Source organism: Cricetulus griseus, chromosome 5, assembly GCF_003668045.3.
Source record: "Cricetulus griseus strain 17A/GY chromosome 5, alternate assembly CriGri-PICRH-1.0, whole genome shotgun sequence".
NCBI lineage: Eukaryota > Metazoa > Chordata > Mammalia > Rodentia > Cricetidae > Cricetulus > Cricetulus griseus.
In genome coordinates this window covers 159,875,150-159,892,965 of record NC_048598.1, presented here as the reverse complement: position 1 = coordinate 159,892,965, position 17,816 = coordinate 159,875,150, and the positions used below count along the sequence as shown (strand labels likewise).

Below are 17,816 nucleotides of genomic sequence, written 5' to 3'. Positions count from 1 at the left end.
CTGTTCAGACAAGGCCTGACCAAGGAGCTCTCAAGCCTCCAGAAAATGAAAGTTTTTCAGGACAGTGTGAGGGAAACATTCCACAGCTGTAGGAACTTCACGTACAACAGCATGGAAGCTTTAGCTCATGGGGGTTTTTAAGGGAAAGCAAGAGTAATGTGTCTAGAATGTGTAAGGAAGGTGAGGAGGTAGGAAGCTGTGGTGCAGGGTCAGCCTATGAGGATGCTGTAGAACATTAATGATTTCAGGTTTTAAACTTGAAAAGAAAACCCCTGGAAGCTTGATGATTGAGTGGCATGTTCTGACTTCTACTTATAGAGAACATTCCTTGTTCTTGCTTTGAGATAGGATCTGTTGGGCAGATGGTGGAAGCAGAAAAGTAAAGAGGTATCTTTATGGCACAGACAAGAGAGATGATTGTGTGAAATTGTAAAATCCCAGACCTGTGTCAAAAGGAAAGATGCACTGTATCAGACTTGCTGATAGAAAGGAAGCAATTGGTGATGACTCTAAGCAGTTTCATCCTGTGTGACAGGTAAATCTGTTACAGTCATTATTATAGGTAGAAACTGTTACAGTGTGAAGCATACACATTATTTGTTACTCACAGATTTTTTTCCAAGATAGAAATTTAAATCTAATGCAGTAAGGATTACATGTCTCTGAGGCATAATTTCTATAGCTTCAGTTGGAAGACTTAAAGCCCGGGATTGACTTGGCCCTGAGAGACTAGAATAACCCAGTGCTCAAGAATCCATCTACATGACTAGCAGTTGAGTTTTATAGGGCGCCTTTGCTGTCACTCTTGCATATGGATTTTCCAGGTGGTCTCTCTGTACAGGTTAATTTGGGATTTCACACAACACAACAGATAATAGATTGCAAGAGTGACTCAAAAGAGGCTTGTGGTACAGTTTTATGATCTAATCTTATAAATTGCATAACACCATTTCCATAATAATCTTTTGTTGAATGAATTAGTCATAGAATTCCATCCAGATTCAAGTGAGAGAAGACAGCCATACTATCATTTGATGAGAGACATGTCAAGTTCATACTCTAAGAAGAGCACACAGGGTGGGAAATATTGTGGCATTCCTCCTTGGAATCTATAATAGAAGGAAAGGCTGTGGGAGTAGCAGGTGTGTGTAGGGTGTGTGAAATTAAGGATTCAATTATAGAGATGTTTCTTTTCTGATATCTGCATACCACTTAATGGAGATGTCAGGTTTATAGTTGGACATGTGAGATTTTTAAGAATAAATATATATATATATATATATATATATATATATATATATTTCTCCAGACATTGGTCAACTTACATTCAACTTACATGCTTGGCCGTGGATGAAGTGGTGAGTTGAGGGAGAAAAGGGAGGTCCAAAGCAGGAACCCTGGAACACTTTGCTCCTACTAAGGAAGACGGAAAGGAACAGCTGTCTTCCTCAGAGTGAGGCCAGAGATAAATTGGAAAAGTCATGTGAATCTAGAAACCATGAGAAGAAAGGCCTTGCTTTGGGAACAATATCCTGGATAAAATGCTGTTGAATGGTGTCCTGAGAATTAAATCTGCTGTTGTGGAGGTTAGTGATGAACTTGACTAGATATTTCCTAGTCAAGTGGTGATGTCAAAACCAGTTTTGTGTGGGTTCAAAACAAATGGGGGAAGAATACTCTCACAGTAGACCTGTATGAAATGACTTTTAGAAGCTTCCTTCCTTCTTTCCCTCCTTCCTTCCTTCCAGATTGGATCCCCAGAACACTCATAAAAAAGCCAGTTGTCATGGCCTGTGCTTGTAATTCTGGTATTTGGAAAAAGAAACCATGCCAATCCAAGGGGCTTGCTGGTCAGCCAGTATAGCCTATGCATTGAGTTGAAGGTTCCAAACAAGGGTGGGTGGTACTTGGGGAGGGTTACCTCAGGTTGAACAAATAAATACCTGTACCCACACACTTGAGCATATAAACACATGCTCACCACACACACACACACACACACACACACACACACACACACACACACTCACACACACATGCATATATGCAAACACACACCTGCACACGTACACACACAAAGCCATGTGCTATAACATATATTTGCCTGCTGTCTTCCTTCTCTTAGCCAGATTTGTATTCCTGTATCTACCCCTCCAACACCCTTTGCTAATTACTCATGGGAAAGTTCCTAACCTCCTAATCGGTTACTGTGCTTCCTGCCCCTCTACCATTATCACATACTTATTTATTGGTTTCCCGTCATCCTGTCAGAATGTGAGGAGAAGGAAAGCAGGGATTTTGATCATCTATTCTAGCCCCTTGGTGTATGCAGGGTAAGCGGAGACTCCCCTTTAGTAAAGAAATAGGAGACAGAGTGCATAGTTATGTGGGGATCTTTCTATCTTACCTTGGCTCTTGTCATGGTTTGAAGACAAAAATGTTCCTAAAGGTCACATGTAAAAGTATGGTCTCCAGCCTGAGGTACTGTTTGGAGGTGGTGGGACCTTTTAAAAATTGGGGCCTAAAAAAATTAAGTTAGAACATTGGAGACATTCCCTCGGATCATATATTGGGACCCCGTACCCTTCCTGTCTCCGTTTGCTTCCTGGCCACCATGAGGAAAGCAGACCTACCTCTTCGGCCACGTGCTGACTACCACACTGTGTTGCCATGTCACAGGTTCCAGGTGATAGCAAGGCCTGATGGTGGACAGCAGATTCTGAAGCAGGAAGTTAAAGTACTGTTCCCTCCTTCTTGTTACTTCCTTTGGGTATTTTTTCCTTCACTTTGGAAAGCTGACTAAGGTAGCACATTTTAAATTATTTTCAACATCCAAGCTAAACAAATGTGACTTTGACATAACATTTAAATCAAGACACCATCTTGAAAATTCTCAGGATTAGATGAGAACCTAATGGGAAAATAATTAGGGTAATGTTACACATACTCTTGCAGCTTGATGATTTATGAAAATAGATCCTCATCTGACTTCTGAGATAAAGCATTGGTATAAATTAGCTGTGTGTGCTCTTGCCCATGCTTCATTGTTGATACCAAAAAGCAGTCTAGCTGTACTCAGGAAAGAGAGCTGACAATCAAGACCTGGAAGCCATAAAAGAAAAGCCTGAGGTTCCATACACTCTCTCATCCTATTAGGAAAATGTGTATAATGCCATGTTGACACTTACTTCACTGAGAGCATCTTGAAACATGAATTAAGGTCTGCAGAGCACTGTGAAATCCTTAGATGAAAGGCACACTATGGTTATACATGGTAACCGTGACAGATGGAAACATTCACTCCACTTCCCACTTCTTATTGATTTGTCATGACAGATAATTTTGTCTTATCTTATGAATCTATTGTTTTCTTGTTACTTGATTTAGGGTAAGAACATAATTTAACAGCAGAAAAAAACATTATTGTGTACTTACACTCTGGATCCTAAGATCTTTTATTGGATGGGCATGCCAGGTTCAAGTATTGACTTACAAAAAGCTGTATTATTTTCCATTATGTTATGATTTTGGCTTTCAGGTTTATGGAGAAATGCCTGATTAAAAGGAAGGCTGAAAGTTAATTCCCAACATGCCCTTTGGCAGCTTTTTCATTTCACTTAGAGGTGGGAGCAGGTGGTGTCATTTAGAATTAAATACATCATGTCTCCGTTGGCAGGGAAACAGCATTCTGTGGTGAAACATCCCTGCAATGAATCTCATTAATTGTTCACCAATTTGTGGTAACTTTATTTATATTTGCATACTATTATACAATACAACAAGGCATCATATATTTAGATTGTGCCCAGTGTTAAGTTCGGCTATATGGAGTGAAAGTCCTTTGGTTTAACACTCCAAAGGGCTGCTCTGTGAGTGCCAATCCATCTTCTACAGCAGCCCCCAAACAGTCATTTTATTCCTTCTATTTTCCAGTGAAGTGATAGCAATTTCACAAAACCGTGGCCTAGCTTAAGCCCACACTATTTTTAGCATCTTTACTCTGTGAAAAGATAGAACAGATCCTATTTGAACTCTCATGTGTTTTCAGAGGCTTAATACTCCTGCAAATTATAGTGTTTTGCTAGCATTTAAATGTCTTTAAATGTCAAAGAGCAACTGAAAAAAATCCATCTGATGTTTTCTATAGAAAGATATATATTTAGAATCAAGCAATCTTGTTTTATATTGGGCACAATTTATTAAAAAATAATTCTAAGAATGTTAGACTAAAGTGACTTTCTTTTTATGAAGTGATTTCATGGCATATTTGAGAAAGTGAGAAATTCTATTAGTTAAAAACACTTAGTTACATTTAATATAAGATATGGTGACCAGGTAAGTATTCTTTTCTTGAATTTTTATTTATTAAAGGACTCACTTTCTTTTTTGCAGATTGTTTTTATTTGAATTAGAAACAAGATTGTTTCACTTGACAATCCCAGTTCCCTTCTCCCTCCTGTCCTCCCCTAGCACCATCTCCCAACTGAAACCCTACCTATCACATATCTAAAGGACTCACTTGCATTTATTAGAGTCCATGTTCTAACTGGCTTAGGGAAACTCTGAAAATATAATACTAATCTATTTGGGACTGTGAATAAATGAATACCAGAGCCTTCGTAGCTTTATAAGCCAACTGCTTTGGCTTGCAGTTCTGGAGGTTCAAGAGCCACATCTGGTGGTGATGGGTCTTCCTGTTGACAGAGTCCCTGGAAGACAAGGGCATTACAAGACGGAAGTTGTGGATCATGCATCTAGGTGCTGTATGCTTCATTAGCTTTCTGTGTCTCCTGGTACAAAGCTACCAGAGTGCAGCTCCTCCATATCCCACCCACTTCACCTATCACTAATGGCTTCCCAGATCCCCTCTCTCCAAACACCTCCTAATAATTAAAAATGGGGATTTAATTTCAAACACTTGACTGAAGCTTTGAATCCTTGGGGAATTTGTAAGCCACTTCTAAGCACAGAACACAATGTGGGCAGTAGCCCTTCTCCTTCAAAGAAGCTGTCTCTTCAAAGCACGGAATTCAAACATAAGAAGAAAGGAAAAACAAATTTCAAAGTACAAGGGACAAATTATATGAACAGGAAATAAATGTTATAGATTTGAGTTCCTCAGACTCAAATTTTATTGCAGCATTTTCATACTTTGTAGTATTTTTTTATTGACAGTCAGTAGATAGCCTACAAAGCATTCAATATCCTCATAATACGATACCTCTTATATGGACCAAGACATCGTGGATGTTGCAAGGTTGTATCTTTCAGAAGACTCCTGCAATAGAACATGGAAAAATAGTGTTCCTTTCTTACAGTCCTTCCTCAATGTGTAATCTTAAATAAGTCACTTCCTTTCTGACTAGCTAATATTAAAATGTAAGCTATATAGAAAACGCTAATGCCTAAGGACCCAATTTCATTCTCCTAAGTTGATGGTCCAATGCTAATACTGCAATAGATCCCTGGGACTCAGCTACACTGAAGGCAAAACTAATATGTCACAAGTTCACTGGATTCATTTGTAGGACCAGCCACATGGATGCTAAATCACTACTAACAGAGTTGTAAATATTTAACAAGAAGATATATTATTCAAAAGAAGTAGCAGCTGAATGTGGTGGCTCATGCCTGTAATACCAACACTTGAGCAACTGAAGCAGTACTGCTATGAGTTCAAGGCCAGTCAGGGCTACTTAGTGAATTCTGGGCTAACATGGGGTACAGAGTGAGACCCTGTCTAAAAATATAAAATCAATTAATTAAAAGCAAATTGGTGCTATATGAAAGATCATATGCATTCTAACTATTAACAAAATCTGGCCTAATTTCAGTGTTTATTTTCAGGCATGACTGGTCCTCTGGACTGCTTCTACCACTTGCAATAATTTAAACATCAAGCTTACATGAATTTGTTTCCTGGGAAGAGTATTTTATAAAAATTATAACAAATTATTTTATTCTATTAAAAAGTAATCTCGAATATCATGTTTTAGAAAATATTTTACAAATGTATTTAGTATACTTTTAGCTAGGTGAAGGTTTCTTTTAAAAAGAAAAGAAAGAAAGAAAGAAAGAAAGAAAGAAAGAAAGAAAGAAAGAAAGAAAGAAAGAAAGAAAGGAATTTAGCCTGGATACAGATGCAATTTAATAGAAGCTAGTTAGCAAAGCAAAGCATGCATTCCAGAGAGAGATTGTTGTAGGTCTGACTTTACAAGTCATTGGGTTTTGCATTGTGGAGTATTAAGAGATTTAAATGAATATTTATGAGATGAGTGGAATATTCATGAAGCAAGGTGCCCATTTTCCCCACCCAAATCATAGTGGGCCCAATTGGTCTTTTAGGCTATTTCTTCCTGTGGTCCTCTTGGAAAGCTCAGAAAGAGGACGCCAAATACCACAATGAAAAAGACTGTAATGGACTGTACTCTTTTGAATGTGCAAATGTGGCACTATGCTCTGGCACTCTGGTTTTTACTATAGTGTGGCCTAACTTCGACTTCTTGAATATTTAACCACAAAGAGGTATTCAGTCATGCAAATAGCCACCAAGTTACAGATTTCCTTTCCTTATACCTAATTTCTTATGTATATAATCCAAATGTTGAAGTTTTGTTACTGATGTACTTTGAATGTATTCTTCAAAATCATGTGTTAGAAACTTAATTACTGTTAGAAGTGGTTAAGAGCACAAACTGCTCTTTTCAGAGGACTGGAGTTCAGTTCCCAGCCCCCTTAATGGAGAAAGAGCTCACAACTGCCTGTAATCCATATTCAGGGGACATGATGTCCTCCTCTGGCCTCAGTGTGCACCTGCATTTACATGCACTACATATACCCAGACACGAATAATTTCAAAATAAATACAGTGTTTATAAGGGGGTGGTGGTGATGGTACACATCTTTAATCCCAGCACTTGGGAGGAAGAGACAGGCAGATGTCTGAGTTCAAGTCAACAGAGTGAGTTCCAGGGCGGCCAGGGCTACACAGAGAAACCCTATCATGACAAACCAAAAACAAGCAAACAAAAAACAAAGACCTTAATCCCCAGTACACCGGTGTTGAGAGGGGTCTCTGAAACTAGTGGGTTAGTAAGGAGGGCTGTACAGCTGACAAAAAGATGGAGATCTGTGGGAAAACCATTACCTTCAAATTGAACCCAATGATACCATTCAACAAAAGCCAAACTCCAAGACAAGGAAGGCATCCCACCTGACCAGGAGCAACTGCTATCGGAAAACAAACACCTAGAGGATCACTGTACTCTTCAACATGCAGAGTGTATCCCCTAAATTTGGAGCCGTGCCTATTAGGTGGCATCATAGAATCTTCCCTCCACCTTTTCACCTGAATTACAGTGTAGTCAGATGATCTGCTACAAGGGTATCTGGTGCCATGAACTGTCCCAAGAATTCCAGCAACAGCAATAACCTATAATCCTAAAAGGTTAAATTAGGTCTATTCACAATTAAGAGGAAAGGGGCACATAGACATGGAGCACTTCAAGGTGATCAGACCCTAAGTGTGTTGTCCTCTTGAACAAAGTAATGCCGTTATTGTTGGAATAGATTCTTTATCTCGAGATACTGGATTCATCATAAAAGAGCCAGTTTTCCTCCTCTTGCTCATCTACAGTGAGATGCTGGACCAACAAGGCCTTTGAGATATATCAGCTCTGTGGTCTCTATCTTCCTAGTCTTGATCAATCAATATAAAAACAAGTTTGTTCATTACAAATGATCTGGTCTATGGTATTCATATGCCATCATAGAAGGGACTAAGTCAGTGACTCTATTTAACAAGAAATTTCCTTGTGAAGTTACATCCACTGTAAGCACTGCAGCTGCAATATTTGACAGTGACACCCTAGAACACCAGTCCTCAGTGCCCGTGGTAACAGAGGACTCTAAGCACAGTGTTTCAAGTGTGGGTTGCTCAGTTTGACCCATAAAAAGTTAGTTATTTTGAGTCTCTGTGAGTGGATTTAGCCATTGCTATTTCTAGAAGTTTACCAATGAAGTCATCTAAGACCATTGTTGACTCGAGGCCTTGTGGAAGGATTTTCTTATACTCTAGAATAAGAAACAATAAGAAACTTTTTAAAAGAGTTTCAAACTAGGGTAAGAGGTGATCCGATTTACATTTTGAAGAGCTCCTTCTGGTGAAAGCCCAGGAAATACTAGAGAGATGTAAGTAGATGTGAATGCTGCAGACCTGTGAAGTCCCTTGGCTGTAGTTCAGCACAGAGAGGATGGCTTCTTGATAGATGGAGGTGGAATGAAGAGTTATTTAGAATAAGAAGGGTTTTGATTACAGGTTGAATGTGGAGGGGAGGAGAAAGGAAGTACTTGCTGTTTGGTGTGATGGAGAATAATGCCAGAGGAGGCAAGGATTAAGAAAAGCATTCAAAAAAGTTGAACACAGGAAAGAATTATGAATTTGAGGCCACAGCATCCAGATATATGCAAAGTAAGTAAAAATTTCCACTTTTGACAGAAACCATAGGTTTAACTATCAAGTATGGTACTCTTTAATAGTAACTAGGAAGCAACTCAAGAATTGCACCACTGAAAGAAATATGAATTTAATGATTGTTTCCTAGAAAATAAATCTTTCAACAGTAAAGCAAACTAGAGAGAAATTCTTTCATTGTTGGGTTTGTGACTCACTGTGATCTTTCTGAAGAAAATACTTGCTATGTCAGCAAAAGCTTACAGACTGAGTAGTGTTTCCAAATGGTGAAAGTGTTTCTGAATGGTGAGTAGTGTTTCTGAGTGATGAGAAGTGTTTCTGAGTGGTCACTAGTGTTTCTGAGTGGTCACTAGTTGTGTGAGTGGTGAGTAGTATTTCCGAGTGGTCACTAGTGTTTCTGAGTAGTGAGAAGTGTTTCTGAGTGGTCACTAGTGTTTCTGAGTGGTCACTAGTTGTGTGAGTGGTGAGTAGTATTTCCGAGTGGTCACTAGTGTTTCTGAGTAGTGAGAAGTGTTTCTGAGTGGTCACTAGTGTTTCTGAGTGGTGAGTAGGGCTTCTGAGTGATGAATAGTGTTTCTGAGTGGTGAGAAGTGTTTGAATGTAAATAGCTATAATGAACTTAGTGGCATGCTGGGCCAATACCTCTTTTCTGTGGTGAGAGAGGAGTGGAAGACTAGGCTCAGCCTGACTCTGTAAGCCTGTGTGACTATATGGAGACCCCATGTCAGCAAAGAGCTTGCTTCTCACTGTTTGTACCCAATTGTGCCATTTCTTAAAATTCTACATTTTCATCCTCTTCTTCAGTTGAAAATACAATTTCACATGGAGTCATCCCTCTTTAATTATTTGAGTTTTCTTATTTCATGGCACACTAATACAGTCAAACCCTTTTCTCAAATTCCATGATTTCTGTGGAAGAGGAATGTCTACATACAGGAGTAGTAATTCTTGTACAAATTTGTTCCATTTATCTCACTCTTGGACTTTCAACATGTGACCATTCACTGCCACTTACTAACATGATATGTTCCTATTGTAATAGTGGGGACATCTGAGTGCTCTGCTAAGAAATGACTGCTGAAGTTGTGATTTAAGTCCCAGCCTGGTAACTTCAGACAAGACAATTATTTTCCTGACCTTCTGTTTCTCACCATAATTGAGGGCAATGGTGTGTCTCTGACAAAGCTCCTATAAAACTGAAGAGAGGTGTTGTTCTTACTGGACTTTAATCTCTAGCAGAAAGTACAGGGCTCAAAAACCACAAAACCTAGCTTATTAGCATGTTATATCTTTTCCTATTTGGTGGCTCCTGATAGCTGACTTTAAACTAGTTAGATTCAAGGAAATCACAAAGAGCCTTATCGTAGACCCCTCCTGGATTTATTGTTCTAGCTTCCAAACTCAATAGATTCAATACTTTTTATGTACGGCCCATATCATCTCAGGGGGAAAAAAATCACAATTATCCTTTATTTATTCTTCTTCTGTTATCTCAGCCTACACACTGAAATTTATTCACTGAATTATTTCCTATGGCTTTAGGTTTGGTGCCCTTTCTAAACCTGCATTTTTAGATCTCCCCTTATCTTTCTGTAATTCTTTTCATTTGCACTTCTTCAGCGTTATTTCAAGGAGGCAGAGACTCTCCATCCTCTTGAAAATTCTGCCTATCCATTTCCTATATTAAAGACAAGTTATAGTTTTATTTACAGAAGAAGATGCCAATAAAATGAAAGTGACGCTTAGCTGAAGAACCTATGGTTTAAGGTAGCTTGTGTGGTGACCCTTGGCTGAGCAGTGTGTAGTGTGAAGTGTTGGCCTAACCTTTGAGCTACTATTGGGGTAAATATAACTTTTCAAACCTTTAAAAATATTCTGGATGGTTTAGAAGATGGCTGGACACAGATTCTCTTTGGGGATTGTTTACCTCAGTGCCTGAAACTATGATACTTAGGTTTAAGTGTCCATGCAGGTAGGTGCCTCCCCATCCTCCCCTGCCCATCGCCACCAATGATGGAGCACCATCACATTTGAGGATAGCCCATATTGTTAGACAAATGGCTGTCAAATTGGCTCTGCTAAGGTAAGGCTTCCTAAATCTTTCAGAAGTGTGTAGCAATGGCCAGTTTGTGACTCATGGCCAGTTTGTCAACATTCTAGAACAGAACTGTGTTGATTCCCTTGGACAGTCTTCCTGAAGTTTGGACTTATCTTCTAATTTCTTATTAAAGCTGTAAATGAAGCAGATATTTCAGAATCTTCTGGCACACAGAACCGAGAAGTCAGGTTAAAGCAAGCTGGAAAGGAACACAGAGTCCCCGCCCAGGCTGGAAAAGCAGAGCCAAGCATGAGCTCTGCTGACTCAGCTCCTGGCTAAACTAATTCTTGGGTCTCATTCCTTACTCCTACCACTGGTTGGGAAAGACGTAGGGGAACAAGCTAATCTCCTGTTTCATATTCAAGAGAAGACTTAGTTAACAGAATGAAGTGATCATTCTTACCTAATGGAAAGGAGAATTTGATTTCTGTTGCCTATTAATTTTTCAAAGAATTTTAAGGACTATATAGCATAGCACCGTAGGTACATAATTATAATGAAACTTTATATGTACTTTTTGTTATTAAGATAGCTATAATTAGGTAGGCTGACTTCCCTTATAATTATATCTTTAAATTTTTATTTCCAGCACAGACTATTGTTAATATTTTATGTGAATCTGTTTTATTTTGGAAGAAGATTTTTGACAATTCATAACATGTTGTCAGATAAGTTCCATTTATATCTTGCCTAAATTATATTTGAATGTAAGAAAATGAATATTTTAGTCCATTTTGGGAAAGTATTCTGTGCCGTTGTCTTGGATGAAATATAAAGTATCTGTATTTTAGAAATAATATAGTGAATCCATATTAAATATATATTGATATTATTGATAATCAAATAATTCTATTATGTAAAATATTAATATTAAATAAGTTTTGGTCATTTTGAAAACAGAGTATGTTGCATGTTTAAAAGAAAATAATATCATTTATTTCCTTTAAAATTATATGAAAAGTCTAAAATTACGGAATTTATATTTGTAATATTTAGAATGAAGCACATCTTACTACAGCAAACGGTTTTGTTCAATATGCCAAATATAGATATTTTCTACATTATTAAAGTAAATATAGTAGCAGGCTTCACTGCCAACTTAATAAATAGGCAAAGTTTAAGAGACCAGAGAAATAAATGACCGTAGAAAGTTTATCTATTATTTGACTTGGTTACATTAATGTCAAGCATGGAATATAACCTACCTACTTGGTGTTCTGTGAGTTTTTATGAAATCATGAGTAATTATGGGTAAGTTTTTCTTGGTTAACAAAGGCTATACTAGTTTAAATCTTAACTTCTATCAAGTTCCCCATTTCTTGAAAGATTCTACCCAAATCCATTTATCCCCTAATGAAAACCTGTATTACTAGCTCCACAGCCCACAGAAGAGGGGAACCTGCTCTCCTATGGCCTATGCTCCAGGACGCAGAGAGTGCAGACAATGAGGGATGTAGGGAACTAGGAGGGAAGAGTCCTGTGCTGTGAGGAAACATGATTAGTGAAGGGCAGGCATTCACTAGAGGAGATGTACAATCGGGAAGTTCTTTAAATACAGGTTAGTTTGTAAGGTTTGTACTACTCTTAGTTGTTGTTATCTTTTTAATGACCCAACATTTTCTTAGTAATTGATTCCTTATCTAGGACAAGCCAGAGCTGGCCATCTGGGAAAGGAGAGAAGGGAATGGGAAGAGGTAGAGTGATGGGGCAGGCAGGATTGTATGCATGAAAACTTCTTAAGGAGGGAAGACTTCTCTGGGAGGAAACCAAATGTAGAGTCAATAAGGATTTAAAAATTTGTCTCTGAATATACTATTGCCTTTTTTTTTTTTTCCTGTTTCAAAGGCTTTAGTTTTACTTGGTTCAAGACTTGAGGGGCTGCAGGGCGGTTCCAAAACTTCCTAGTGACTTGGGTGGTTCAGGTCGAGGTCCTGAGGATGGCTGGGGCAGAGTAGAGGAGGGAGCCACCTTGGAAGGTGAGGAGTCCTGGTGGTGCTTGAGAGTGAGCTGCTCAAACTGATACTCGACTGAGATGACTGGGGCATGCCGGTCTGCCTTAGCTGTAGTCCTGCCAGCCGACAGAAGTTGGACACCTGGACATCTAGCTTATTGATGAGCTTCACTTCCTCATGCAGGAAGTGGTTTTCCAAGAAGTCACAGAGATGAGGAGGGTCTGTGCAGGCAGAACCCAGGCAATGAAGATCCAAGAGTGCCTGGTTCAGGTTCTTTTCCAGGGCCTCCTGGGTTTTACCCCACTCATCTTGAGATAGCCACTACACATCATGGAAGAGTACGCTGCTCCTGGATTGTTCTGCAACCTGAGGAGGAGACATTCGGTACCCTCACCCTTCTCTTCAACCAATTACCAGAAGTGACCTACACTCTCCAGGGCCAAGTCATTTTGATCAAAATAGTAGCCCAGACAGGTAGGTCTGTAGAAGGCCTGCAGGTGCAAGCTGACCAGGTGGTTCACAGCTGCTTCCACTTGGATGGAATATTTCTGACAAACCTGGGAGGACATTGCTGATCCAAAGTATGGAGATATCCAAAAAGAGATGGTGATGGTTGGTCCCTGGAACCAAAGACCACAAGGAGATGGTCCCAAAGGCTGCTACTGTAGAGACTGAAAGGTGGCTGGAAGCTAACAAGAGGGAGTCCTGGGTCTGCTCCATCCACGTATTGTTGAAGCAAGACATAGATCCCTAGGACCCACAAGGCACTTCTCTGTACTCTTGGAATTTAATAAGGATTTTATTCTAGAACATTAGCAGAGATATGGAGACTGTTTTTCTTAAGTAGTTCTCAGCTATTGCCAATGGTGAATTCTCAACCCCTTTTAATACCAGTGTAAATCTGAGTGTTTGATTAAAAAAAAAAAGAACAAATACCATTTCTTTCTGCTATATAGAGAAATAATCCAGAGAGTTAGCTTCTAATTCAATTAAAGAGATTGATCAGTACACTTAATTTCCCCACTACCAATTTCTATCAACCTACCTTGTTTTCGAAGCTTTGGTGCAAGGCCCTCAAATTACAATGATCTAGAAAAAAAGGAATGATGAGACCTCATCAATTCTTCAAAGGGTCCTTACCCAGGCATCAACATTGATAACCAATGGGTTAAAGACAAATTTGACAATAGCATAAAGAATCAAAGCTTAAAATTAATTACTGTTTTTGTAAAGCAAAATTCGAGTTTTGAGGAGGATTATTAAGGCAATATCTTAACAGGTTTAAACACATACATTGAGGGGGCCAGTAGTATGTGCCCTAAAATAGGCACAGGCTTCTCAAAAGAGAGCTGCTATAATTAGGACTATAAGATGTGTTATTGACAGTATTTATGCTAAACAGTTTGTAGGAAATGGTCACTTTGTGGATTTTTCTTTTTTTCTGTTCTCTCTCTCTCTCTCTCTCTCTCTCTCTCTCTCTCTCTCTCTTGATGCCAATCTATGTCTTTAAAAAAATCAACTTTAAGGTCTAAATCTGTATCTAATTTGTGGGTTAGACAGTTCCCTAGGAACTTTCCCTCCCCTGTTTCCCTGACTATGGGAAAAGTGGTGGTTATTATCATCACCATGCCTGATGGGCAGGATCCCATTAAGAAAGAAATTCTGACACTCAAGATCACTCAAGTAATATTAGTCTGCTGGAGAACATTCTGTGGTATTCCAAAGCCTTTCAAGGTAATAACACATCCCCTAAACAGTTTTTCCTTTGTTCTTTTCAGGAAGTGGAAAGTACTAGAAAATGTATTTAGCTATTCCTGGAATTAATGGTGGTAAGGGTATGTTGTGGACAATTTTATGGCAGATACTACTTAGAGGTTAAGTGATGGGGAAGTCCCTCTGTGTATATGTTTGTCTTATTGGTTGATAAATAAAGTACTGTTGGCCAATAGGAATGCAAGATAGGTGGGACTAGGAGTCAAGGAAGATTCTGGAAAATGTAGTAAAAAGAAGTTTTGTGATACAGGCAGGAAGTGACATAGCAGGCAGACTCATATATAAGCAGGGACAAACAGGAAGTAGCTCTCTTGCTCTTGCTCTTCCTCCTGCTCTCTTCTCTCAGTCACTGATCCAGCACTGTCCATTTAAGAACAATCTGCATTGACCCAAAATTTCTTTCCTTCTACCATGGTGTATCTGTGGTAGTCACTGTATCTTTGAGGTTAGGAAGAAATTTGAGTAGAAGATAATCCCTCAGAATCATTGCATCAGAATTAACTTTCCATTTCATTTACTTAAAAACAAAAACTATGTGTGGATTCAGCACATCTCTGATTAACTCTCCCTTGTGGGAACGAGACTAGATTTGAATTCTCTACTTCTTACTTTGTGTCTTTCATTCTCCATCCATCTGTTGTATGAGTGAATGGATCACTGTGTCTGTGTATCTGTATGTCTGTCTGGCTCTTTGTGTGTCTATCCCTAACAAAGGGCTTTATTTGTCCTTATTAAACAGCACAGAAAACATCACATGGAATGGAATGAGGGAGACTACCAATCTTTAAAAGAGTTTTATAAGGGACTAAATCACTGACTTCAGTTGACCCCATCTAACCCAGAACTACAACCATCACTTTGTCAACGAACAACCAAATCTTTGTTCAGCATTTATGGAGGATATTTATTTTAAAAGATTGCTTTGAACCTCTGTATCTGCTGCTTTCAGCAAATGACACACATGCATTATCTGGGTCAAGTGTATGGAAGAGTATGTAAAGTAAGATTGCAGCTATGCATTAGCTTTGGTGGCAACAGTGGATTTAATGGGAAATCAAGGCTAGTACAGTTGATTGTTATATTGTTCTCTTAAAAGTAGACTGAGTACACAGTAAGGTAGTCTGAAGTGACCTCAAAATATGTTATTAACTCTGGTCCACCAAAGTTCCAGTCTCTTAGAATATAAGAGATATTTTTTATAATATTGCATTACCACACAACAGTGATAAGACTATCCAGTAGGAGTTGTTTCTTTGTTACTTTTTTAAACAAATTGATGCAAATTAGGCAACATGAAATGAATGTTGTGGCTAGTGAGTATGAGGGCTGACAGGTCCTGGCTTGTGGGTGGAGATTGTTAGATTTTCAGAGATTGTTTTGAGTGGTTGTTAAACAGAGCCTTTCTTATATGATTACATGTTAAATTTTATAAATTTACAAATAAAGGTTAGTTTAAAATGTAAGTGATAAACCCATAAGACACCTTTGTAATTATTTGGCTGCATAGCACTCTTTTACAGGGTCTACTTTAATGGTGTACTGTGGGGTGTCTCCTCCCAATCCCACAATCAATGATTTCATGCTGTGGCTTCAAATTGTCCATGGTAGACACTACGGATTATCACACCTTTACCCTGCTCAGAGCCACTTGCCAGACACCTCCTAGTAGCTAAACTCAGTTAGGAGATTGTTGGGTCCTACCACAGCATGTTTTAGCCAGTATATCTGAAATGACGGTTCTTACAGGCTTGAGCTCCACTAGATGAAGTGGCCCTACCTGTGGTCCTATCTCTAGTTCTAACTGTGGTCCTACCTGAGGTCCTATCTGTGGCCCTACCTGTGGCTCTCTCAGGTCCTTTTACCAAGTAGTTGCTTCATGTGCAAAAATTTCAGAACCAGTTCCCTAGTTCATTATAAAGTACGGAAGAAATAAACACAATTTTTTCTTTGCTGTTGGAATTTATTTTCACATTGAAAAAAAAAAAGATGGACATTTGTAATATTAATGTCAAAGGAGCAAAATAAAATCCTTCACTGATTAAAAAAAAAACAAGATGGTGATTTTTAAAAAATGTACTCTGAAAGGCCATCTTTAGTCTCATATTCCCAACACCACTTCTAATATGTACTATAGATATGAAATAGATGTTTCTGAAGCAATATTCTAAATTGCATGATAGTTCCTATTTCCTATAATTCCTTTAAAGCACTGTTTTCTGCAAGGCTCATATTATTTACTCCCACACATAAAACACCCACCAATTTTCAACTCTGCTTTTCTTATTAAATAGAATCATTTAAATATCTTAAAGCATCTAGTCTCTATTAGATTTCCCCACTGAGAAACTTTGAGATGTCAAATTATTTTGAGCACCTCCATTTTCCTTCCTTGGGTAGCTCGACAAGTCAGGTGTTATTAGTTAAGTCATTATACTCTTATGGTCCCCCTGACCCAGCTCTGCCATCAAAACTGCCAAGAAGCTTTGAGAGTGGGAATTCACTGCTGTCTGTCAATTAGAAATGTTAGCTTTCCTTTTGCAGACTAGCAGAACAATAACTGAAAAACAAGTCAATGCCTTTCACCAGGAATCTTTTCGGTATCTTAAAATTAAAATAATTTATTAGTTTTTAAGTAACACAGCATATGCAACTGTCAAAGCTCACGGAGTCTTTTTTGACAGTGTACTTGGTATTAAGATTGTTCTTGTAACTGTCAATTTGTAAGTTTTAATATAGTGAACCTGCAGGCCATACTATAATAGATCCTCAGAATAACACATATTATAGTGAAACAATTCAGAATGGCACTGCTGCCAAACATATTTATAGAATGGAGTTTGTATAACATGAGACATCTTATTCCAGAAGCAGTATTTGTTCTGTAGCTCTGCAGCTTTCTCAGCAGTATTCTTTAATATTACTTAAGAGAAAATACTCATAATAAGTTAATTGACTGAAGAAACTGTTCAATTTGTGGGGGTCTTATTGGAGTGGTAAATTTAAAAAGTATGTTCTGGGGAAATGTACCATAGGAAATGTGTGAATAACAGGTTTGAATACTTTCACGTTATCACAAATAACTGAATTTTACTTGTTAGTATTCTTATCAACCTATTTTTTCCAATAGTAAAAATGGTTTGTGGGGTTGTGGCTCAGAAGAGTTGAACTTGCATATTTAGTTATGTGTCTTCCAGATATGCTTAATAAGGGATTGTCACACATATCTAAAAGTATGCAGGGATGCAAGGTCCTACCTAAGTCCAACATAGCACTGAGGGTGGACCGATGAGATGACAGCCCATAGGAGACATTTCCACCAATTTCAGGTGACACTCAGGCCCCAACCTTGATTATGTTTTTCACCCCTAAATCTATCATGAAACAAAAGTCAAATTCATTGTTGCACATTGACAATCATAGTCCGGTGAAGTTACAAAGATGAAGCTCAAGAAACACACAGCAAGTGAGGAAAACACACAATCAAAAACTATCATCTTTTTGTAGTCTGTTACAATTTGTA

The 17,816-nt window shown here is 38.4% G+C and overlaps 1 protein-coding gene and 1 pseudogene across 7 annotated transcripts in view; one reads left to right on the top strand and one right to left on the bottom strand.

Moving 5' to 3' along the window:
* The window catches only part of Immp2l (inner mitochondrial membrane peptidase subunit 2), an 874,875-nt gene that overhangs the window by 765,652 nt on the left and 91,407 nt on the right, over positions 1-17,816 (top strand). The gene's annotated exons all lie outside the window — the stretch shown is intronic.
* Positions 12,435-13,092, bottom strand: LOC100770296 (annotated as a pseudogene).